The sequence below is a fragment of the Falco punctatus genome (assembly GCF_963210335.1).
Source record: "Falco punctatus genome assembly, chromosome: 3".
Lineage (NCBI taxonomy): Eukaryota > Metazoa > Chordata > Aves > Falconiformes > Falconidae > Falco > Falco punctatus.
The window spans coordinates 32,342,373-32,369,215 of NC_137582.1; the positions used below are offsets into that span (position 1 = coordinate 32,342,373).

Consider the following 26,843-nt stretch of genomic DNA (forward strand, 5'->3'; position numbering starts at 1 on the left):
CTTGAAATTTTCTTTCTAATTAGGTGCTTTATTTTTTATTTTTTTTATTTCATCATGATAAGTGTCCATCAGGTAGCAGTGATTCTATAGCTAAAATAACACTCATTTTTTTCTCCCAAGCAACACCTCCGCAGAAGGGTGCTGTTAAGCTGAACTCCTTTGTCAGGCACACATTGTTATTTATTATTTGTCGGTACAGAACAAATGTGAATGATAAATCACAAATATTTCCTCCTTGCTTTCTCCCTGAAAGGACTCTTCAGAAGCATGGACACTAAGCAGAGTACACGTGCATATGTGTCAGGATTTCTCCAGCCACCTCTGCTTCATGCTGTCCATCTGCTGGCTGTAGGAAGTCCACCCCATGCTTCTTTGCTGGAAAAGGTCCAGGGTGCCTTCCTTGGTCTTAGTTATGTACCAACGAAGATAAATAACTTTTGCTGGTTCTTCTGGTACCTTGGCTGTGAGCGCAGGTGCTGCTGGAGCCACACAGTCCAGCATTCGTAGATATAGGTGATCTGTCAGGACAAAAGTGTCTTCATTTCACTTTCATGAAAAGTCTTGGGATTTGGAAAAAAATGTCACCTTGAAATAAGATGAAAAGGTTGTTTTGTCTCAAATTGAAATTCAGTATATTAAATATATTAAATTCAATATATTAGAATACTGATTTCCCTAGAAGCTATAAGACTCACGAACCGGGTGCTCTCTATGAACCTCAACAGACCAAGCTGGCAAAAACCCAGGGAAGACATGTTAGCAAACAGCCAATAAAACCCCCCAAGTTAAGAGATCACACAGCACATTTTCTTTACAATTTTTCTTCACTCTGTGGGAAACTTTTTGAAGACAGGAATATACCTATCAATTATTTCTATTTCAGTAAATCTATATTTTCAGAGGCAAAGACTGCTACTGAAAATGCCCATCACTACTTTTTAGTCTTACATCCTTCAGACTCGCCCTCTCTAAAGTCATGTACAGTCAGTAAGTCAAGCAAAGCTACCTGACCTTCATGCAGGTCAGCTTAGCAATGCCTGTCCCTCAGTCTGTCCTGCTCCCTACACAGCTCATATGTGTTCCTTTTTGGGTCTCTGCACCTCTGTCTGTGCTGGCTTACTCCAGCAGTCTAACTGGGATATAATACCTTTTAAATGATGTTGGACCTACCAGACTTGGAAATATAGCCATGGTGGCTGCCCATGTGCTGTCTTCTGTGTTTGGGTCTACTCTCCTCTGGGCCAGTGTTTCTGGGGCTTCACAAGGCCTTTGTAGATCTTTACTCCTATGCAGGGACTAGGAAACAAAAATACAAAAATGGTAGGTAGAGCCCTTTCATCAGTCTCCTTCTAATGGTACAGGTGTCCAAAGCAGCCAAAACAAATGAGCTAATTTGTCCAATAACAGGCGTGGCTTGATTTTGGTTTCTCTACTTGGACTGTCTTCTTGCTTCACAAGATACTTCCACGTATTTTTCTTCTGAAGAGTGAGATTGGCTTCAGCCATGTGTGAGCACGCACCCAGCCCTTGCTTCAAATCCCACCTGCTTGGAGGACCCTCACCCCAAGCGTGGTTGTGCTTTACCTGGTGCTAACACAGCTGCACTGCAGCCATTGCAAACGAGCTTTGGCGGGGGGATGGACCAGGGCTCCAGCCTCGTCTTTCTGCATCCAAAACCAGAGAGAAAAGCTCTTTAGCCATGAACAAATCAGTCTATCCACTGAAGGCTGTGTGCAAGACAAGTGCTACACTTCAGAAATGCTGGGGCAGGGCTGTGCTAAGAGATCTCAGGGCGAGGGCTGATCTCATTAGTTTAGGTACTGATCACAGAGGAGCTGCAGCAGCAGCAGCAGACGTGCTGAGACCCCACCAGGGAAGCAGGGCAAATCATTGGGTGGTTAACCTACATCGCGCTCCCTCCTGCCGTGCCCAGATGCTAACACTACCTGGGCTGTTCAGCTTAAAGATAGCTCAGGTGGGTTCCCAGTGCACCACCAGCAGTGCATTGGGCTGGGTACGGAAACGGCTTTTCTGACTCTCCTGGGGGAGGATGGTGCTGGTAGGAGTACAGGTGCTCACACGTTGCTCAGCGGTGCCACTGCTCTCCCGTGCCACAGTCTAACAGTAAGGGAGGAGCTTGAAAACACACAACGGAGTTAACTCTGCAATAAAATGACACGTTTGCAACAATGATTCATAAACCTTTAGGACTTTCAGAGTTTCCTAATGGCCACCACATTTTCCACATCATTTCGCAGGTTTATCTTCCACCTTTTAGTTGAATATGCTGTGAAGGCAACATGAAAACTACAATGTAAAGCTGTGCAGCAAATGGTAGGCACTTTACCATAATCCAATGGGTGAAAAATATTTTGGGAGCCACTGCCTTACTGCATGCTTCACAACAGATTTTAAACTTTGCCTACAAAGTAAGCCAGATCCTGATGGTCTCTTAGCTCAGTTTTTGTTGTAAGTGAGCAAAGTTGGCAACACAGTGTGCAAAAATCTTAAGGTAAAATCACAAGGTATCAGAAAGTAGTACATGTATGATTCTCTTTAAATTCTGGTTTTGGGAGTCTTTAGAGGTGTTTTTTTCAAGCTTTTTTGTAAGTGTATGGACTAGATTTTTTTGATGAGAGCTGATATTCTAATGTAATAGGATGGGCTCGAGCACTTTAAGAAAAGCACAAATTTTCTTGAAATTTACAATACAATTATGACACTTGGCAGGACTGGGTGCTAGTGGACCGTGGTCTGTCAAAAGTCTATAACCAGTAAGACCCCGTGAAAGGTTATCAACCTTCTGCATGCCTGCCAAACATTTTATCTTTCTTTGCTCATACCTGATCTCTGTCTCCAGGGGCTGCCTTGTTATTTTTCTGCAGGCTACCATGCATCAGTATAAACAGAACTGTGTCAGGCAGATTTTAATTTCTAGCATTTACTAGAACAGCTGTACCTTTAAAACATCATGCATTTCCAGCACTGGAGTTGTCATCAAGAGATCCTCTAGATAAAAAGTGGCTCCTGGGCTTTAACCCAAAGCTACAAAGAGTTTTCTCTAAGCAGCACAAATGAATCTTTCAAGGACTTGTTAGGATAAACTGGCTCGCAAATTACCTTTTTCCTTTACCTCAGTCCCAGCTGGCTCTTTTCTCTCACAAGGCAAACTCAGTTTAGACTTTCCTGTCTTAAAACAGAAACAAAACAATGACCCCATCCCTAGCCCTACGTGCTTCTTCAGTTGCACAGCCAAACTCTTCTCTGATCAGCGTCTGAGTTTGCTGTGCGCCCAGTCCAGGACGACTGGTGGCAGCTTCCAACAGCTCTACTCGGTGCCTTCACATCCCCCTGAAAGCTTGAGATCACGGTTTCCCTCAAAGTCCACCCGCATCTCCTCTTCTCAGTTGTCCTCCTTGCAGTCAGCAGAGGCTCTATGTCAGTGGAGATGTTGTTTTTCTGAAATCAGTGTAAGAGTTTTCTCATGTTCATTTTGGATGTCTGTCACTAAGGTCTGGGCTCACTGCCCTCCTCTTTACTCTGCAGGGCTTCGGTAATTTCATTGATAAATGGGAAAGAAAATTAACCCCTGCTTTGTGCAGATCACTGACTAACCTTCCTTTCCACTCAGGAAAGATAGAGGGAGACACCTTTCCACTTTAGGCCTATCCCAAATCAAAAACTTGGCCTGTTTCTTGGAAACCTTCTCACAACTGTCTCGTTGTCACTTCCAGCTCAGGCTGACTAAAACAAAGATTTCCATACTTCTACCAAACCCTCCTTCTTCATGCTTCTTCCATTGCCTTGAACACTACCACCACCCTGCCTGTAACACAGGTGTCCAGTTCAGCTTGGATCATTTTCTGGACATTACAGCTTGGGCTAGGTATATATTTCACACGTACTATCTGAATGGTATTTCCTAAGCTATGGCTTCTCTCATCTCCCTATGAGAAAGATATCCAAGAAATCCTTTTGACCTTTTATAATTTTGCATCACCTTTCTTCTCTCCCACCACCCCCCCCCCCCCACTACACCTCTAGTAAATTTAAATGTAGTCCCAATGGTAGTCAGTTGCTCAGATCATTTTCCCAATCCATCATTTGGATTTCAACATCTCCTCTAAGAATCTCTTTAATGTCACCTTCTTTTCACCAGAAAATCACCACAGCCTATCTCTGCCTATAATTTCTCATGGTGTGGCTGTGAGGATGCCAGCTCCCACCCACATTCAGCTCACTTTTACTTCTGTCACTTCTCCAATATATAAACAAGGATCATCATCATTTGTTTTCCCGTGTTGCCTCTCCCACCAAAAAGGGGGCTGCTGTAAATATCTGCTGTGCTTTCTTTCAGATCCTTGCCCTGTAACAGTCTATTGTCATGCTCACAACACCCAACAGTGGTCATTCACAGCTGTGCAGAAGCCCCCACCCTTCATGCTGCCGCTATTGTCTCATTTTCTTCTCCAGCAGGACTATAAACAGTCATCCGCCCACTCCAGTTCTCATTTTTCTTCTCAGTCCACTCACCCTATTTTCTGAAACTCAAGTACTTAAAGAATGAGGGTTTGGATTGTCCCTATGTATGGGGTTTTCCTCTAAGGAATTTTGGGCGAGCAGCCTCAGTGGCTCTCAGTGCCCATTCATGTGCCTCTCAAGATATGTGTATGCCTCCTGGCCTTACAAGTGCATGACAATGAGCCAGAGCTGCCATCTAAGCAAGCCTACTTCAGAGCAAAGTGCTGAGCCTGGGCTGCTTTACCCTGCTGGGTCTTCACCTGGAGTTAACACTATGTTCCCCGTACAACACTGGTCAGCGCAGGGCAAATGTGCTTTTAAACATCGCTTGCCTATAGGTTTTTGCTCATCTTAAGCACCACAGAATCTCATTCATTTTCTTCAGGGAAGAAGAAAGAGCATTTGTTATGATGAATTTGAAAAATAGTATCTTCTGGTGGGTGGTGCACATCCATCAGTTCCCTGATGCCTGATGGCGGGTTATTTTCAGAGTAGAAGTCAAATTGCGAGAGTATCTCACCTTTTAAAAGATGACCGCAGATTTCTTTAGCAGAGATAAATTAGGAATATTTTCAGTGTCGCATCCTATTGTGTAAATTAACGAGTGAGCTTGGACCTCACCATTCTCCATTAAAATCTCACTGTGGCTGATAATGTGGTGAAGCATACCTTCCCCCAGGTCATTCTGTGGGCTAATCAGACTCGGAGAGTCACACAGAGCTGAGTGCTTCTGGTTTCCTTTTCCTTATGCAAGAGACAAACAAGTCAACCTGTGACACCGTGGTGCGTTACAGTGAGAGCTAACTGCTGAACAGGGCATTTTCTGTGGAATACTGAGTGAGGAGCCTTGCCAGAATGGAGAAGAGACGTTATGCTCCTTTGTCTTCAGTTCACTTTGCAGTCACAAAAAACTATTTCAGCTCCTTTTGCCCAGCTTCTTGCTATGGCCTGAAAGACCTGATACACATTTTTACAGTGGCATTACCTACAGCTTCTCTGATAGGTTCCTAGAAAGTCAGGGTCAGAAACACTCTGCTGCTGTAACATGCAAACAGAGGGGTTTATTGAAAGGCTAAGGACATGAAGTGGACACTTCATCTCCTGTAGATTTGCTCCAAAATTCAGGTCCAGTTCTATCAGGACATTTAAACAATTTCCCTTTAATGCCACAAAGCCGGTTTTTAAACAGCTTAGCAGGTACCATATGCATCAATTACAGTTTTATTGAGTGTTGCTTGCTAGCACTGCTGAATTTGGATTGGCTACCATCTGTTTAGAAGCTTGGAAAAAACCTGCTATTGCCTGAGATACCATTGCAGGTTAGCAGTTTCTGCGATGTTCTTCAGAACCTGCCTTAAAATACCCTGGCAACGATCACTGAAATAGCAGCACTGTACCTGAAAATGTATCCTTAACCTGTAAGGATAATAATCCAGGGCTAAAGTGATACTGTAATTTGGGATAAATATTTTAAATATAAACATTTATTATTATTTTACACATAAAATATAGAACAAGATAGTGGAAGTTTATTGTGCCTTTAGGAAAATGTCAGTGTAAGACATCAGACACAAGTTCTAGGCTAAAAGGGAAAGGCTTCTAACCTGGGGAGGATGGGGCTGACTGCCTGGATGAGGAGTCAGGTAAGTGACTATGAATAAGAAATGACCTTTCAGGAGAGTGCATATGGGGCGTAAAACCAAATTTCAGCAGAGAAGAACTGCTGAAACAAAGAAATGTCTTCTGCATTCTCCTCTGTGGATCTCGCCACTCTTTTTTGCTTCCTAGTCCTTTGGCCCGTATGAAGTTGTTTGGGATATTACATTATCTCCACAGCTGCAAACAGAAGACATGAAAATAGATTATGAAGGAGAAAATAAATTTGTGGGACAGAACATTTCATACATGAAAACAGGTTCAGAAGTTGAGCAAATGACTCTGGAACAGTCTTTGATGCAGTGCACTTGCCCTGCTTTTGGACTTAATGTGGTAAAAGACTGAAATTATCTTCACTTGATTGTAGCAGAACACCATTACTGTGTTGATTTTGGCTGGGGTAGAGTTAATTTTCTTCATAGTAGCTAGTATGGGGCTATGTTTTGGATTTGTGCTGAAAACAATGTCAATAATACAGGGATGTTTTAGCTATTGCTGAGCAGAGCTTACACAGCATCAAGGCCTTTTCTGCTCCTCACCCCACCCCACCAGCCAGCAGGCTGCGGGGGGGCACAAGGAGCTGGGAGGGGGCACAGCTGGGCCAGCTGACCCCAGTGGCCAAAGGGATATTTCATGCCACATGATGTCATGCTCAGCATATAAAGCTGGAAGAAGACAGAGGGGGACATTCAGAGTGATGGCGTTTGTCTTCCCAAGTAACTGTTGGGTATGATGAAGCCTGGCTTTCCTTGGGGATGGCTGAACACCTGCCTGCTGATGGAAGGAGTGGATGAATTCCTTGCATTGCTTTGCTTGTGTGCGCAGCTTTTGCTTTACCTATTAAACTGTCTTTATCTCAATCCATGAGTTTTCTCACTTTTAACCTTTCTGTTTTTTCTCCCATCCCACTGGGCAGGGGGAAGCAAGCAGCTGCATGGGGCTTAGTTGCTGGCTGGGGTTAAACTATGACAATGACATTTTTTTGTGCATTTTTTTTCTGTTGTCTGAAGGAACTGCAAATAGTTCCTTATAACCATACAAAAGTCCCTACTCTAACTCTGAGGTACACTGATCTAGGTAAATTCCCTGCAATTTTTACTTTCTTGGTTATACGTCAGATGTGTAAGGGCTTCTAGAACACTTATGAATGGTGATGCAGTTTTCTTTTTTGAGCTAGACATACCTTTCCCAAAAAACACTTTCAGTAAAAACCTGGGCATTATGAGGAATTCAAACACGATTCTCCCTTGCCAGTTTGAAAAGCTGAATGGAGGATTCCCAACACAGTGTTTATCTGTCTCATGCATTTTATTCCATGAAAGAATTCAGGGAAGCTCTGAGCTTTCCATCCCAGACGAAGTCTTCCAAGGCTATCATCAAATTTCCTGCTGTACAATTTTCCAACTCCAGCATCACAGATGCAAGACAGGTTGGAGTGCTTTCCCCAACCCGCTCTCAAAGCCCATGGTCAAGTATTTCTTTGGCCGGTTTTGTCTTTTCTGTGCCAAGACTGTGACACGTGGTGGGAGGGGAACACTCTCAGCTGGTGGTTCCAGAGGTGTGATATCCTACTACAAGACTTCCAGTGTAAATATTTACATATACAAAGATCAAAATCACTGGTCTTTTGTATTTACATAAGTAAATGTTGACAGTCACTCATGTAAAGGTGTAAGCATAGCCAAAGCAAATTTATTTGTAAATGTGATTGAATTTACATGTATATTCTGGGGAAGCAGGGGGAGGATGTTTGTTTTTCCTGTTCTGACTGTTTGCTTTGGCACAACTTGTGCCATCTCCAGCCTTTCTTCATATTATTTTTGCCTACTTTTTTTAGTGTTTGCCTGGGATATCTTAACAATGGCCAAGACTATTTTAAGGCCTTTGTGCTAGCAGCCTCCTTTGAAAATATCTGTTTTGCCTTGTGGAAGAAAAAACCACAACAAACCACCAACCAACCAAACCTCTTTTATTATGTAAAGCAGTTACAAGAAAAGAGATAAAGAGGAAGAAACAAATAATATAATAAAAGCAAAAGTGCTTCTGAGTCCTCTGCACCCTTTTCCTAATTAGATCCCCAAATATGTCAAAACTAGTGAAATAAATACGCATTGAAAAGGTAAAAATGTTACAAAGTGCTAACGTGGCATGACTAGGGTTTTTAATAGTTTGATCTTTGGAAGTTGGCAGAAGGCAACTTCAAATATTTGAGACTGGACTTTCAGCACATTCAGAAAAATCAAGCTTCTTTCCACCAGCGTATCATGGTCTCCCAGAAATGGAGGCATACCAAATCCCCAAAATACTTGTGAACTGTCTTGGACAAGTAGTGGTATATTGTAGTTACTATTGCAGATGGATGTTCCCCATCAATTTGGGCTAATAGTGGTGGCAGCATCGGACCACCCTAATAGCAATATTCTATCCCAAGTGTGTCCTATATTTCACAGATTATGCTGTTTGGCATTATCTATTCTTCCAGCATTTCCAGATCCTGAAGTCATTACATGCTGTTCAAACTGAGATGACCAGAATCAGTTACGTGATTGAATACATTCATCAACTCTGTACTGTACTCTGTGAGGTTTTTTTTTATTCTGGAGGATGGTAGACTTTAGATGGAAAAGAAATTTGTCTTAAGCCTTCCCTCCACCCTCCCTCGGTACTGTATCAACAGCATGGCAAGAGAAATACAGTTGCTGTATTTCATTGCGCGTATAAAAAAAGAAAAACACAAACAAATAAGAACCAAGAGGTTGAATTTTAAGGTGAGCAAAGAAGAAATTTTAATGTAAATAAGAAATGAGTGGCATAAAAGGTGGCGGTGCTGGATCTTCTGCTGAGTAAAGCTAAAACTCCTCAGCTAGGGCATCGTGTTGCCAGATATGAAGTAGAAAGCAATGGAAGCGCAGGCAGAAACTCAGCCACCCTGCACAAGCCTGACCACAGGCATCCATGCCCACCTGGCAGGATCTTTTCTCATGGTGCAGACAGGGCTAAAAAGCAGCACTCAGCTTTGCTCTTGGCCAGTGTCTGGGTGTAAAGCTGCAGGTTTCCAGCTCTAAGTGTGTTATCAGCATCTCATACCATCTCAAGGTCAGTTCCTGTGAAAGGGGAGCAGTGCTCCATGTCATGCTGAGACTTTGGAAATCAGGATCTATTTTTCTGAGGGCAGATACCAGCAGGAATTGGCACAAGGCAGCATTGCTGGCACGGGCCTGCACACCTTGGTGGCTGCTGATGTGTGCAGCAGGCAGGCAGCATCCCCACATCAGCTCCAAAAGTCAGACAAATACAAGGTAGGAGTTGCCGTGGTGGGACAGCAGCAGGAAGCACATTTGTTGAGCAGTTCTGCATTTCCACAGCCTTAGGCAGGGTCGGGTATAGTCTAAGGCAGCCCCTACAACAGTTGAGGTTTTGGGGGAGGGGGGCACCGCAGGTAATAGTTTCAATAACTACACTTTATTTGGTCAGTCAGTTAATCAGCATATGATTTAATTGTATAACTCTGGCACTTGGGTCTCTGAAAACGCATTAATTCCATGTGGTTGTAAACCTCTGAGACCAGTTAAGCTGTTGCCTGTGTTATCTTAAAGAGTGAGCATTAATTGGCAGGAGCAAAACGCTGGGCATCAGACCCCATGAGGAGCAACCCTGAGCCCAGTGTAATCCTTCGGCTCTGCATCAGCTCCTGTGAAGCAATTTCCCCCTGTGGCTCTGCTAAGCGATGCACCTGGTCATCGGGCCGCGAGTTTCATCTACATGTTAAATGGGTATCATTATACACAGCCCAATTCACAAAGAAGGTTTGAAATATGATTCATTGTTTGAGGCTGGGTTGGTATTACTGGATGGCAGTTCCTACCAGCGACAGGAAATTATTCAGAGGAGGGTGCCAAGGGAAAAAGTTCAGAATCTGCTTTAATAAGGCACTAACACTATTTATAAGCACAGGGGGATATACAATTAAATCCTAAACGAAATATCAGCTGCAAGTGCAACTACAAATGAACCATTGATTTCTCAGACAACCATACAGTGCTTCAGATCTCCTAAATGCTCTGCCAGGTATTGGATTTTAGGTTACATTACTACTAGTTTGGGTTCAGTTTTTCTCCTTAAGTCTTTTGTGGAGCCAAAGTCTGCTTTAATGCTCTTTGGTCCCCTAACCCCACCTCATACAGTCCCAGATTTCAGAAAGCAGGTAAACACAATCCATTAAGCCATTACTGACCTTGTTGCGATAAAAATGGGTACAAGACAAAAATATTGTTAAAACCAATGAAAATTACACAATGGCCTTTTAAAAAAGGTAAAAAATAAAAGAAAATAATTATTCAGAATATTTTTATTTTTAAGAAATTATCTCATCGAATCAGCACATTGACTGAGAAACTGCAGAGGTCAAGACTACAAGCAGCAGCTGAATTTGCAGAGGGGTGGTTGCGTTTTTACAGTACTAGGCTCTTCAGTCCAAGCGTTGGCACCAGTTCCCTGCTTTTCCCTAGTGCTCATCATTCAGTGCCTCCTGCTGAGATAAACCCTGCCACCACCGGCTGAGCAGTCCCTGGTTCCCCGAATCACACCTACGCTGCATTGTGCTGCCAGAGCAGGGGCGCACGGCGTGACACACGTATTCAGGATCTATTAAGGGCTTTCATTACACAGTCTGACAATTCTGGATTTTGTTACACTGTCTTTATTTATCTCACTGTTTCATATAACACATTTGTCTAAGTGGGTAAAATTGATTTTACCAGACTAACTTTGAACCGATCGTGTTCCTCACTCCAGCGAAAGACATTATCAGGAGGACAGAACAAAATAAACTGTAACCGTAGAGGGGACCAGCTTCCTGAAGGATATATTTATTTCACTGCTATCCTACCTCTGCCTACCTTTTATTTTAAGTAACTTTATTAAAGCCAAAGAAAAGCATGTTTGGTTTCTCTTCAAAAGATCATAACGAGAGAATAAGTAAAAGCTGTATCTTAACAGATATTAACATTGACACAGAACTGTCATTTACTTATTGATAGCTTAAGAGTGAAGATTATTTAGGATCTGAGCATATACAGTTAATAATGCACCCACCTGAGTATACTTTTTTATAGTAGAAAGGGAGAAGTTTGATCCTGAACTTAAGCTACATCACCACACTGCCTCCAACTCTATTAGCAGCCTTTTCTTTGGTAAGTCAAACAAAAAACACTCCTTCTGCATAAGTGAGAAGGAACCAGGAGGACACAAGCTAAGCAAAATAAGGGCCACTTACTTCTGTTCTTAAGGAGGAAGACTTAAGATATCCTCGCTAAAAAAAAAAAAAAAGGCGGCCAAAAAGTGGGAGTTATAGGAGCTTTTTCCTTAGCTTTCACAGAGGATTCAAAGAAATAAGCCCATTCAAGGTGTATTAACAACATTCATGGGTGTCCTATACCCAGCTGGGGAAAGGAAACAGAACTGAAAAAAACCCCTGCATTTTTAGAAGAGAATAAAAAATGACACAGCAGAGAAGTAAGGAGAAATGCTCATCCCCCTGGAGGTGTGGGAAGGAGAGGAAGAGTTGGGGACAACCAGCTAGGAGGACCTGAAAGGTATAAAAACATATATATCTTCCAGAACAGCATTTTCCTCCTGAGAGTGTGGGCTTCTGGGGTCTCATAAGCAAAATCTTTTCCTCTGCACCTAAGAGATGTACATAGCCCTCTTTTACTGGGAGCTGGCAGTGGCTCTGGACCATCCCCTGTGATTTTGACCATGTGGGACAAGACACATGTAAATATAAAATGTCCATGGCTTTACTGCAGTTTTTCCCAAAACATCTTCTGCCTTATATTTATAATAAATGTAGTGTAGGTGACACAGCAGTTGGCTATCATGGATACGTTACTGAATGGCATCAAAGAGCTTCAGACTAACAAAGAAAAAGTGTTCTGTGCTGAGAAAACAGGGAAATCATTTCAACAGCTGTTTTAATTGTTTGTGTTCTTTGAAATTAATTAGTTCTGTATGTGATATTTTATAGATTGCATATATACATATACAAGATATATCTTTCTATATATGCATATATACATATATATGCATGCATATGTGTAGTATGCATGCATGTATGAAAATATTTTTTATTTACTAAAGACACGAATTTTATGCAAGATCTCAGGGTCCTGACTTGACTAAATGTGCTTTCCATATCTAGCAACGTATTCCTTGTATATACAAATTTCTGATAGTAAGTCCATTTGAGCTTTGAATCTTAGGAGCTAAGACAATAAAAAGATTAAATTCTAACCACAGAAATGAGAACATAAAGCTTTATGGTTAGTTCTGTATTTGGTATAAAGAGGCAAAAAATTATATTTAAAATATCAATCACAAAATATGTGTTTTGACACTCTTCTTTTGCATCTGTGTTTCTAGTCACTCTTTAGTAACAAACATCCTAAAAAAGAAAAGATTTTATTGTAGAAATAGACAAATCCAACTCCAGCAAAATTTTTTTAGATTATACCCTTGCTCACAAATATCATAACTTTGCAGATAAATCAGCTTTATTTTCCTTCAACTACTCTATGGATACGAGTCTTTAAGGCCTCTCTCACTACCCATTAAGGTCAATGAACAACTGCTAGTGGTTCTAATGCATTTGAGCTTGACCAATGTGCAAGTATAAGGAAAACCAAAGTGATTAATTATTTTACACTGTGGGTGCCAATGAGTCACTCTTTTGAAATTTGTTTCTTCTCCAGCCTAAATAAAAGATGGATAGCAAACACTTGTTGATGAACACAGTCTTTATGCAAGAAACCGGGACAACTGAGGCAATTTATGTTCCTAACACATGGTAAAGATATGTATATAACAATCCACTACATTTCACCTTATCAAGGAGTTTTACCGGGAGGAGTTTACAAGTATTATGACAATTCTTGCAGGAGCTCAAATTATGGGATATGCTAACAACTTCTTGTGGTCCTAGTAAAACTAATGTTAAGTGGTTAAGATGACAGCTACTAGAACCAAATAGCTGTAAACTTTGCCTCCACTTAACATAGGGTTAGGGCTTTAATTAGAACAGCTTACTTGAATTAAAAAGCAAAGATAATACACACTAAAGTGATAGAAGCTACTTACATCAAAGGAGACTGGATGGTGAGGAGTGCTGGTTTTTCACTTCTTCACCTTGTTAAAGCAAAACCCACAGCTCACACCTGGTAGACACTATACAAAATGTCCTGTGATCACAGAATCATAGAATCATAGATTCATAGAATGGTTTCTGTTGGAAGTGACCTTAAAGATCACCTAGTTCCAACCCCCTGACATGGGCAGGGACACCTTCCACCAGACCAGGCCCAGATGGCTCCAGCCCCATCCAGCCTGGCCTGGAGCACTTCCAGGAATGGGGCAAAATGCAGCCAGTGGTGGCTTGCACCAGCCAGGGAGCCTCCAGCCCAGCAAACACAGTCGTTCTTTTCTTTTCCCCCAAGGCAGCGGTGCCCAGGAAGGCGCAGGAGAGGAGGAAGATGCGACGGGTGGTGCTTGGGGGGGGGCACCAAGGGCCCACAGTGGGTGGGAGATGCCATCGAGGGCCACTTGTGCTCACGGTTTTACTGCCAGCCCCAAAGCTGCATGCTTCCACTCACAAGCCCCTTTGTGAACTGAGCTCTACAGGGTTCAGACAGCCTTATAATGTACTCCAAGGTACGAGCTGGAGAGCAGCCAAGGCTGTAATCAAAGGCAATATTATTAGCCCAGTGCCAGGTCTGGAAAAGGCCAGAAACGTATCCCAGAAAGGAGCTGTGGCCCTTGAGCAAAAACACAAAAACATGCAGTTGCCCAAAAAGCTGGCAAAGTAACTAATTAACATTGTCGCTAAGCCTGAGTTTATTGCAGAAAGAGCATTGCAAAGCCTCAGCAGGACACGGGCGCCTCGGCCCAGGGGCTGGCAGGTTCCCCTGACCAAGGATGCTCCCCACCACGCCAGAGCCTGCATGCCAAGGTGGGCAGCACAGCCCCCCGCATCAGCTGGGGACAGGCACTTCTCTGCCAGCCAGAACAGTGCCTCTGCATTGGGGGTAGTTCTGGGAACAAGGCACCAAGGAGAAATATGGTGCTTCCCCTTACTGTATATAAAGGAATCAAAAGTTTGGCTATTCAAAGCTTTTCTTTATAAACTTTGGATAACACCTACTTGTTCACAAGTGCTTGACTTTATGACTGCGTGTATATATATTGCTACACGAGTAGGAGTAACCAAACTATCACTTGACGCACAGACTTGAAACCCTCTTGGTTGATAAAAACACAGGAAAGATCCAGGCTCATTACTAAAAGAAATGATCCATGCTTTTCTTCAGGAAGGGACTTCCCTAGTTTCCTTAAAAATGCAGCAGATTATCAAGAAGCCAAAGCACACACAGGCTTTTGTTTGCAGCCCCTTACTCCTCTGAAAAACAGCTGAGGTGATACAACACACACATCATATGGTGGCATCACTGATCCCTCATTGCTCTGGACACACAGGCATGCACCTAGGTGACTTCTGCAACATTAGAGGCAATGGATGGCAGCTACACTGTGCTCTTCACGAAAAGCCTTAGAAAGGTGGGAAGAGAAAAACTAAAACTATTGTTTATAAAAATGATTGAGTAAAAAGCGTATTTTTCATGGGATAGGTTTGTTTCTTTTACAGTTTTCGGGGTTTATTGGAAAAACTAAAGCCTATCAGCCACCTCCCTCTCCAACAGCTGAGCACCAAAAAGTTTGTTTCCCATAAAAAATGTTAAATATTTCTTAAAACACTGGTAAGAACTGTTCCTCAAAACAGTCTGCTGAAAGCGGAATCTCCTCCAGATCAGTGCTGCTTCAGTCTTGCTTCATCACCCATCAACTGGACAATAGCTCCAGCCATTACCTTTGCATACTCTTTGCTTTTCCAAATCTAGCTATTTCCTCTTCCCATCAGCTGATTAACTGCTTTAGGGCTGCAGTTACTCCTATCTCTTCCTCCTCTGCAAGATAAATTCTAAAAGGCAAGGTGATTGTTACTTACTTACTCATTCAGGTCCACTGCAAATCTCTTGCAGTTTAGAATGATCACCCTTTAACACTCTGCTGCTTAGTTCTTTGTATACGTTTGTCAACTGCTTTTTTTTTTAAAAAAAAAAAAAAAAAACAAAACTACCACACTACAGCTTTAACATTAACTCGAGTCTGTTAATTTGTTTTTAAAATTGTCAGTATAAAACTGAAAATGTGCGTATGCATTTTGAAGGTCTGATACATTTAAGGTTTTAAAATAAAATAGAAACTAAACTTATTGTTGAAAAAATTAAATTATTAATTATTATTTCTCCTTTTTCTACTCGAGTAGTAATGTATACATGCTCAGGTTGTAACTCACAGATGAGAATTGGAGCAACTGTCTTGCAAATAGCACTGCAACGTCGGAACACAAACAAAGTTTGTGCACAGAGACATGATTCCCCAGTTCTTTGAAATGAGCAAATATTGAATCATACGCCGGTTAGAGTAAGCCTACAGCTATGCTGACAAAGTGAAAAAATCAAAGAACTAGAAAACTACAGTTTGGCAACCAGGTGCAGCCATCACCTTAATTTATGATATCCTTGTTTTATGAATTATTTCCATTGTTGTGAGAAGTACACTTAGGTGGTTTTAGGTTACAAAAGCTGCAGCGCAGCGAGGACAAAGCAAAAAAAAATATTGTGAACAAGTGCTAAAACATAGTTGATGAATACCCCACGCTAATTGGATTTGTATTTGATGGGCAAAGATGTTAGACTTCCTCTACCTTTGGTACTTGCCCTGACAACAGAACCAAATGTTGCCAAGAATGATAAAGGATATTGTTAAGACTGCAGGAAGCTGAGGTCAGAAATAAAAAATATAAATTGACACTTTATGCAGACATTATTTTGATGCTTTCTAACCCAAAAGAAATATTACATTTAGGGGTTAGAAAAGCAGTAGAAGCACTTGGAAAGATTTCAGAATTTAAGATAAATTATATTAAATCAGTTGCATAGAAATATAGCTACTAACCTGTCATAGGAAGAACAAAAGCAATTACAACCTCCCTATAGATTTGAACAGACTCATTACTCATCGAAATACCTGGAATAAATACACTGCACCAGCCAATCCAGACAAGTTGTCTGTATTTAATTATTCTCACATAAAAGCAATTTTTAAAAGGTGGAGTAAAGTTATCATCTCTTGGATAGGAAGCGAGGATATTAGCGAGGAGGAGTTGGCTGAGAAACAGGATGCAAGAACTTATGTTTCAAAGTCTGTCCTGATATCTGAAAAAACCTGATTTTGTTATTACAGTTATAAAATCTTAACAAAAAGGAGGAATATTTTCCACTATATGCAGATGGGTATCGCTCTGCAAAAAGTTGATCCCTTTGTGTTTAAATCTAAAGGCACCTAAGATACTTTTTTTTTTTAATGTATCTTATCTAGGTCTTAAGCATGTGATAAGCACTTTAGTCACAAAGATACTCCTGTGCCTAAATTAACATATATTTTAAATACGAAGTAAAAACCAGCAACAGTAAATATATATATGTGTGTGTGTGTGTGTGTGTGCGTTCATGTTAATGTATATTTGCATACAGACAGAAGTTTATTTCGAATTATATATTAAGCAAAACCTCATCTTGGCAGGAGAGGGAGAAGAAAAACCCGGTATCACAGGTCAACAGGAGCAGAGCCTATGCCTGCAACAGACTAAGCAGAAACCCTGCAAATAGATAGCCATTGTCTCTCTGATGAGCCATATCTACCCAACAACCCAACTTCCATCTCCATTATCAGTTATTGAACAGATGGCTGTTCACAGGACTGGGTGAATAATGCAAACCAGTGTTTGCGAACATTGGTTCAAAGTCTGAACGGCTGTTTGATTCAGGCTTGTTCATCCACTTGTTATTCAGTGTTCACAAACATTCATGCTGAATGGGTATCTCTTCACATGGATGTTTGCAGAATGGGTCTTTCTCATACAAAACCCCATATTCATGTGCAAACAAGGGCGTTTGTGTGTGAACAAGGGTGTTCCTTATTCACCATTGGTTATTCGTGCTTCCCCACCATTATTCCCCTTTTAGAAGTGTTTGTTGTCCACTCAAGGTGCATGACCTAGGTGATCAAATACAAATCAAAAATAAGAGTAACAAGCAGCCAAACCAAGCAGTTCATCACGGTCTAAAAATAGTTCATAATCTATCAAATTCAACCCTTTCAAAGTAAAGACACCTTGTAGATAACTGAGGAAAAAAGGACAATGCAGGAGCGAGTAATCCTGAAAATTTATAAGTATCTGCCATCGTTCTGGAGACCCGTGCGTGTAGCGCTGCCTACTTACCTGGCTGAGAAATCCCCAACCTCGTGTAAAGTTGCAGCTCAACCGGTGGCCAGGAACAGCTGTGTTAGCGGAACAGATGCCATTCGCCTGCTCCCTCCCTTCAGCTGGAGGCAATCAGCAGGATGAATTGCCCGAGTCTGTCCTGCCCGAAGTGAGCACTCACCCAGGCTAGCCCGGATCAGCTCTAGCTGTGATCCAGCTGTGATCCCAGGCCAGGTGGCTACGTGGTCCTGAACCCCTGGCAGGAGGCTCCCACGTGCAGCTGGCTCAGCTCAGGGACTACAGCGCGTTTGGATGGCAACTTCTGACAGAGCTCAGCCTGGGTCCAGAAGTTGTTTTCTGATTATGGCTATTGTAAACTCTGTCATAAAGTGACTATCTAGAATACCTGAATTAAAGTGCCTATCCAGCTGCGAGTACAGAGTTGGCTTCTTGCAGTAACGCAATTCTAGAGGTCCAAGACTTTAGTCACAGAAAATGCTATAAGCAATAACATCACTAATACCACTATTTTAAGTCATTCATTCAGCTATTTTTACCTTTCAGAGTTTATCAATATTAATATTCTGAAATTAAGATTCCTTCTGTGAGCTGAACTTTTGAGAGTACAGATGAGATCGTGTGTTACATTTGACTACCCTGGGCTCTATTACCCATTTATAAATTTTTTTTCAGTGCTGGAAAAGGAAATGTAAATTTGGAATGAGTTCTTTGAACTTTATCTGAGAAAATATGCTAGATGTGAAAAGCCTGCTCTCACACCCCAATACTACAAGACCACTAAGTTAATGCCCTTTATTATATGGCTGTCAGTTATATAAGAGCTAATTATGAATTATTAAACTGTAGAACTAAAGCAATGGCAGACAGCAGCGGGCTATGAGATCTGGTCACTTCTGTGACCAGTACTTGGTAAGTGTGCCTTTGTTGTTGCATAAAAGCTTTGTGGATGACTGTCAGAAATTTAGTATCGCCCTGAACTGTAACCTTTGCATGGTGCCATCCATAACCAAGTGACCTGCTGCAACTCATTAAAGTTAATGTAATGGATCATTTGCTTCTAATTGTGTTCATCAGCAAATTAGACTCACTTTTCAGCTGGCAGTAAGAGAGAAGAATACAGTTAAGTAGACTGAGTGAATAAAGTATGCTCTGTATGGTCCTTTGCTCAAATTCTGAGCATCTCACATGACCAAAAGTAGGACGAGACGACTCTATTACAGGAGAACACGGGTTTTTGCATGTGTGGATTGAAGAGGTTTAACACTCTACCATTCTCCTTTTCTAAACTAAGTGCAAGAAAAGTGCTTTTAAGCTCATATTGCCTGAATTCCTTCCCAGGAAAGACCTAGGAATATTCATCAAATATTGTGTTCTGCTATTACAAATTTGTCACATACATCAACAGATATATTGTTAGAATGCATGCTGCACTGTATTAATAGCTCCTAAAATTACTTTATCGTATAAATATAAGTATCTAGTACTTGTCATTGCTTTCCAACATACATCAAGATCATAGGAAGTAGCACATGTGTTGCTTAAAAAATACGTTTCTAAAAAGAAAATATACTCTTGATGGAAGTAGCCTATTAATTCTAAAGCCTCAGGAGAGGTAACAAAGAAGCATAAGAAGAAGAAAATATTTTTGATAGGAGTACCATATCCTCTTTATTCGGGGCTTCTTTTTGTTTGTTTGTTTGGGGTTTTTTAAAACCCTTATATTAAATGTACACAACCTATTGAAATAGTGTGTAGTCAGAATCCTTTTCCATGCTACATTTTGGAAAACAGGAAATATTTTTTTATGCATTTTAAAATATTTATTATTGGCTTAGATTGACCAAATGGTGTACTTTATGCACCTGTGGTCTTACCACTGTCATATGCATTCTCCCTTCTAAGATATTCTCACAACACGTCTTTTAAACTCCTGGGGCACAGCATCCCATACCATGGGACCTGCTTTTGTAATGATAGACACCAAAACAGAGCTAATAAGAGGTTATTTTGGTTCTTAATGCTTCACTGGCCCCAGTAATTTGTGTTAATATTAAATAACTGATGGACTCAGGAGGCCATCTCAGTGTTCTCAATTTAAAAATGTATTTTTTTAAAAAGAAAAATATCTAAGGTACAACATAGAGTATTTAGTAAGTAGTATAAAAAGGAAATAGACAAATTCATTCATCGTTCACAGAATATGTATTTCTTTCCCCTCCACTTAAGCACATAGTTTCAGCCTGCTTTCTTGTATACGGCTCTGAACAGCACCAAGTTTCACATGCAGGTCCAAACATCACAAAGGAATACTTCCTCCCAGGCACATCACACCAGCCAGATTTGGCTGTTGTTTAAGCAAATCCCTGTCTCTCTGGATTGAGACCCAAAAGGCCATGGAAGAGAAAGGAGTTAAAAGGGAGCAGAATGGGGAAAACTAGCCACAGTTTCTCATGCCATCTTCAATGGACATCATGCAAGACACCAGCTAGGGATGGTGGGGCCACCCCTGAAAAACAAAACTGGAGCCCACAAGAGATGACAATTTGTGAAACTGGGCTCTGGCAGAAGGCTGCTCTAGAGCAGTGCACAGTATGGCATCAAAATAGGACATCTTTTCCATACCTCTACTGGAAGGGATGAGCCAAGCCTTAGGAACTTCCAGGTGTATGTGCTTCACTATTCACATGCTCAGAAGTGGATCCTAGGTGCAAGGATTCAAAGTCAAGGCTGCTCAGGTCCACAAATTCTAATTTATGAATGCCGTAGTGACATATTTATTGAGGGAGAGTTCAGAGCTACAGCAAGGGTCAAAAAAGATGATCAAACAGGGATTGAACTGAATCCTTCCTTACATACTGAGAAGTCTGAGTTATGCTCATTAAATGCTAATATTCTTTAGCATTTCTTGCCAAAGGCAGAGAATACCAAGAAGCTAATCTCACGTATTTCTGACCAGCCCGCACTACAATTTACCACAGATCTAATGAACACCTCTCCTGAGGAGATTTACCATCCAGATTTTGATAAAGTCAGAATGCCTATCCCAACTGAATCCCAAGTGCTGATAAAACTGCTGTCCCCCAGCAAAGAAGCCCACACAAGCAGGCAGAGTAGGAACCAGGTGATCCATTACTACTAGCAGGACACCTAACCACATCCCCTGACTTTTTATTCTGTAAGCTCTTTCCTTCTCCTCGCAGTATCTAAGGATGAACAGGCATCCTCCCTTACCAAGTGCTGATTTAAATCTTTAAAAAGATCAATGTCTGCTCCCTTGTTCCCCCTATACCAGAGCTAGCAGTGCTCCAGAGCTTGCATCAATACTATTTGAGGAAAGTGAGCAGATAGTAGGGAGTGCAACATTTTTGTATGGTGTATCAGGGGCTATTTGCAAGCTGTTAGATGGCTAGTTAAGACTAATATTCCTTTTTTGTAGTAGCTGAAGAATGGGCTGACTGGAGAATTTGCCATGCAGTATTTCGCCCTTCTGTTAAAGTGTTTGCCTTGAATTGAATGTTTCAGTACTTGAAGTTAAGCATCTGCTCCAGTGCTTTCCTTCATGAAGGCCTGTATTTCCAGCTCCTGGACTTATCTGATTTCTGGTCAAGTCACTTAACACCCTTACGTTTCACTTTCTCCATCTGTGAAATGTGGAAAATTAAACTTAGCTGTCTTATGGTGGTATGGAGAGTAATTAAAAAATGTTTGTCAAGCACTTTGAGATCATAAATTGTACTATTATAGCATTTAGCAGATGTGATTCTATAACACCACAGAAAAAACAGTGTTATCAGAGAAATCCTTGCGTGTCCGTGACCAGGTGCCTTCACTCAGAAACAGGTTGCCGCTTGAGACACATTGCAGAAATCGAGAAACTTGCATGCAGTTGCAAGCTGGCAGGAGAGCTTGGTGTAGCTTCCCCCCCCCCCCCCCCCCCCCCCCATCAGCTGTGTATCTATTTAAGGGAAATGAAGGGGGAGGTCAACAGCATTTTGTGTCCTATCTGACTGGGACCCGGATGCTAAGGTGGAACAGGTTCTGCCACTGTCCTTCAGGTACCCACTGGGTGCAAGCGACTGTTGGCCTTGGGCTGAGGCTGTGCCCGAAGGCTGGGTGTGAGCCACCAGCATTTGTACAGCCTGAGCAGGGTGTGGGTTATCAGCTGCTTCTAAGTCCATTGAGCTCAACAACCAACATCCTCCCTAAAGAAAAGACCAGATGTTCTCCTACTTCCATTACAGGTCTAGCCAGCAAAACCAGCCAGCATAACAAGGAGTGATGACTGACTTCCTAATATGTCCTGAATACTGAATATTCTATTGAATCTCCAGTTTTCTAAGAAACATCAATAAACCCTATTTTCTTTAACGTTTGAGAATGAGTCACCTTTTAGATGCAGCCACCCCACCCCACCCGTTGTTGTTTGTTTGTTTGTTTGTTTTTTCTCTTTTAGGCAAGCTCTTGTTTGTCATCCTGAGTGAAGAATCTGGGTCCCTGGGGCTATGTTTTGGAGTAAATTCATGATGTTCTACTGTGATATGTTTAGTGAGACTGAACTTTCTACTCCTGCTTGAATCTCAGCCTAGATCTCTGCTTCATCCTTGAGAAAACCAAAAGTCTACTGCTAGCTGGAAAGCAGTCCTTTTCTTACCTAAATTGGAAAAAAAAAGGCTTACACCTTCTACAAGAGCTAAAAGATTTCTCTTTTTCCATTGGCTGTTTATGTCAAAGGAATTTCCTTGATAAAAAAAGACATTTGATAGGATGAGTTTGTTGGTTGTTTTTGTTTTTTAAATTGACCACTACCTCATTATCAATAAAATCTGCTTTACTTTAGGATTTCCAATCAGCTTTGCCACATCAGTTTCCTACCTATAGGAAAGGATAAATTATTTTAATCTTTTTCTTTTCTTTTAAAATCATTAATATTTGTTGAGCAAACAAGCATTATTTTTAATCTGAAAGTATTTATATATACACTGGTTGTCACTAGCACACCCATTTAACCTATTGTACAGTGTTTTATAGCTACAAATAATTATGATTTAATAAAGATATCATATTTGCCCCTAATGCTGCATCTGATAACATAAGTCAAGGTAGTATGATATGATGACTTAGTAAAACGGTTTTGAGAAAGGAAAGTCATTAGAGATATCAGTCTTCAAGGGTAGATGATATGAACTTGTGAAAAAATTCTTTTTCTTTTCCATGCTCTTTTTTTTTTTTTTTCCCCCTCCAATTCTTCTGGTTCAATGGGATAAAATCTTCAAAACAAAACACCAGGGCATAAAATGCCATTAACATGAATAAAAATAGCACGGGTAACTCCTTAGTGACAATTGACTTCACAGTGTCAAAATCACACGATTTTATTGACCTAGTTGAATTTCTTCCCCTCAGAATCAGAAACTTACCCAATTTCCTGCAGGAATGTCTGTACAGTTTTAGTTTAGTTTACTCATTAATGTTTCAAGCCTTTCTATCACAAAGGAACAGACACATGAAAGTGAAAATGTACCTTTTTTTCACAGCAGGGAGCCTTCATAATGAAAACTTGGCATGCACACCTGAGGAGAACAGTAAAGCTTATAGAATTTACATATGAGGATTGTAATGCTTTTTTTTTTTTTTTTTTTTTTTTTTTCAACTGCAAAAGAAAGGAGAATAAAAAGAGAACATGTGACATTTTGGCACCAAGGTTATCAGCAAGCCATAAATTTTACTGCCATGTTAAAGATGCAGAGAAGACATGTAAATATGTAATTTTAAGTGTTCTGGGCTTCTTTTACAAATCTTTCTGTACATCCATGACAACTAGTATTATTATTGGGTTTTACTATTATATTTCTCTGGGGTGCTGTAAAGAAAGGACTCAGATCATCTACAGGATCTATGGGAAAAAGCTCTCATTCATTTCAGTGAGAGGTGGCTGAAGACCCAAAAGATGTGAGAAATAGATCTGAAAACCCTGGATGTCTTGTGTTTTGAGGCAACTAATTACAAGGTTGCATGTCTTGCCTGTTTTGCCTGCTTCGCAAATCTGAGTTTCCATTTCAAAATCTGGTGGTGTTCAGTAGATTTCTTTATTTATAATTCTACAAATTAAAATAAAGAAAACTGAAATTAATTCAGCTGTTTGCTTGTAAATAAATGCAACATTGTACCTAGGCAATTAAGGCACCTAAAGGTACCAATGCATTAAATAAAAACCTAAGATGGTGCTTTCTTAAATGAATGTACAAATTTAGATGGAAAATAACCCTCTTTCACCATCTACCACATTTTGTCATTTCTATCTTGTTTTCCTGCTCTGTACTTCCACACACCATGACATCTATAACAACCCATGTTATTCCTATTAACAGCAGGTTAAGTTTTCTTTACAAGTCATCTGTAAGTAATTCACCTGTGAGTGTTATTAAGCTGCTATGTTAAAGGGTGGGGGGGAACAAACCAAAAACTTTCCTACACCTTAAAAACAAACCTGAGTTCTGAGCACCACCTGATTTGATCCTTACAGGGATATTGACTCACTCCATCTGCCTCAGCTTCCCCATTTTTATGCTGGGAACAAAGTCATGCTTCCTCTCATAAAATAGCCTAGTTATTTTCTGAAGTTGTTAATTATTATTCTATAGATAGATAAAAGCAGTTGGTGAAAGTAACAGAATTAAAGGTATATTGCCAGCATAAACCCTTTTGTTTCATCTCTAAAATATCATGAATCATTTGTGATAATGAGCCATGGGGGCATTTTTTTGTATCAGTAATTCATTCTCAGGTTTCTGCTGAACTTTTCTGCTGTTTCTGCTGGCACAAGGGATCTCTTTGTATGTCTGCAGATGCCTGAATACTTCCTGAAACTGGTGTATTTCCTATGTACATTTTATGGGTTTTCGCCTTTCTAATGCTATATCTAAATACAATTCTTTGCATGTCTTTTAAGCTCTCCTTGTCTCCCAGAATCATCCCCTACTATCAAGCTCAGAACGAGACATTTGTTGAAATAGAAAAGGAAACAGAATTTCTCTAACAAAGTGCAAGTATAGAGTATATAAGCATATATAAAAAAGAAAAGACAAAAGAAGGTATATAATGAACACATGCCAATCTTTTAACTTGCTTTTCTACAAACAACTTACAGTTTATTCCATTAATCGCAAATACAAATATCAGTATCTCCGATGCTTCTAATTATCTACAGCTGGGTAATAAGTTTTTGACAAAACAGTATCTCCTTCCTGCAAAAGAAGTCAATTGTTTCATACTGCAACTGCAGCTTAATTCAGAAGGGGACATGAAACCTTTTTAGAAGTGAAGTGGTGACGTCTCCTTTGCCTCTTTAGAAAAAAAAATAAACTTAAACTTGTACTTAGTTCATTTCACCGAACTGTAGCAAAGCCTGGAATAAAACTGTAAAAAGAAAGAAACAATTCAAACCAAAACCTGCTTCAAGGGCATCTCTTAATATCTGATCAGAAGTGAAAGGAATAAATCTCCATCCAAAAGCAGATCTTCCACAGGCAACAATTTTCAGGAAGGGAAAAGTACAGTCAAGGGAAGAATTCTGCACAAGCGATTGCCTTTAAAGGAAAAGGCATATAGACGCTGATATACACATATTTGTTGCATCCTGTCCATATGTATCCTACACAGTTCCCTCGTCTCTATCCTGAAATAACCAACTGCAGCACGGGTGCCGCAAGCAGGTTCATGAGTCTTTCACTCCTGCAGAGTTTGGCTGAAGTAGCGTTGGGTTTTGAAGACCAAGGGGCACTCACTCGGTGCTCCTTAAGAGACTAGTCTTTAGGGGAAGGACAAAGTTTCCCTACTGATGTAATTCAAAGCACAGGGAGAGCTGCCTTGCAGCAGAGGACCCCAGTTCAGCCCACAGCTTGCTGTAGGTGGGTGCCAGTCCTGCCACTGAGAAGCTGTCCATCAAAATGCTGCTTCTGGTCCTCCACACCTAGCATGGAGCAAGCTGAGAGGAGGAGGTGTGCACCCAGGCTGTGTGCATCAAAATGGGGTTAACTGGTGCATGCTTCTGCAAAGAAATCCTGCTGCCTTGAAACCCCTGGGGAGGCTGGTGAATATTATGTCAGGGCAGAAAACCAGCTCACTTTCTGGAAGATAGCTATGTGCATTAAAGCCATTTAATGTACCTGTTGACACTGTAGCACAGCATCTCCCCCAGAGTGGTTTTCCCAGGAGGGACTTATCTGAGATGGAAGCTGTACGATCTTCTGACTGAGAAAGGACTTGAAGCATTGTTCCAGAGGAGCCACTAAAATATAGATCCTCAGAGCCATTTAGGCACCTAACTCCTTTGAAATCAGGGAGACTGGGGGAATCGAGGTGTGGGACTGGCTTTCAGTAAGCATCATCATATTTTTAATTCACAGTACTTCCTTGTCATCCTGGCAGGCTTTTGTCTTACTGAGCAAAACTAATACATTCTGTGGTCAGTTCCTAGAAATATACTTTTTTTTTTTTTTTTTTTTCCTAAGAGATAACCTGTTGTAAGATGTCTTTGGAAAGGAAAGAGAAAAAGAAAAAGAAAGAGCCCGTATTTCCAAGTATCTGTTTTCTCTTCCACAGTAGAAATTTAAAGACAAATTACAATATTGCTGAGTATCAGTTCAAAACCCTGTAGGAAAATGAAGCTATATCAGCATATGCAAGAACCTATATTCTCCATATTACATCACGGATGGCCTTAAATTCATCTGGCTCAAGGTTGTCCTTTGATTGGTATTCAAGTGGAGTGGTAAGTGTGTGCTCTCTAATCCCTGCAACACATGGTAATTTTTTCATTCTCTCTCCGTCTCCACCTGTTCCATGGTCCAGTGGAGGGCTGCAAATCCTATCAGGGGAGTGCAGCACTGCTAAGCCTGCTTCCCTGGCTCCAGTCCATCACATGTGCACTCAGGCTGCAGAGCACGGAGCCAGCTGCAGCCCAACGATCATGTTATCAGATGACGGATGGCTTCATATCAGGTGTTTAAACTGACGAGCTGCCCCATCTGGTAAATGATTTGGGAAGTCTGGCCTTGCTTGATGAATGGGGAAAGTGACAATGCCAATCAGTATGACCCCTGCAGCTTCCCTGCTGCCGGCCCAACAGCCACAATCAAGTATATCCCACCGGTTTACTTTTTCAATCCCATTGTCACTCTGCTGAGACCTACAGTTACTAACTTGCCACTAAATTATATCATTAATCCAAATATTTTCCTTGTAAGAACCTTCAAAACATGCATACCAC

At 41.0% G+C, this 26,843-nt stretch overlaps 1 protein-coding gene across 3 annotated transcripts in view; it reads left to right on the top strand.

The window, feature by feature from the left end:
- RUNX1T1 (RUNX1 partner transcriptional co-repressor 1) overlaps positions 1-26,843 on the top strand; it is a 206,604-nt gene that overhangs the window by 33,507 nt on the left and 146,254 nt on the right. For all 3 annotated transcript variants that reach the window (XM_080381738.1, XM_080381740.1, XM_080381744.1), the window contains exon 1: positions 1-26,843. This exon is cut by the window's left edge; it is cut by the window's right edge and continues 30,611 nt beyond it. The gene's annotated coding sequence lies outside the window, so the exon portion shown is untranslated.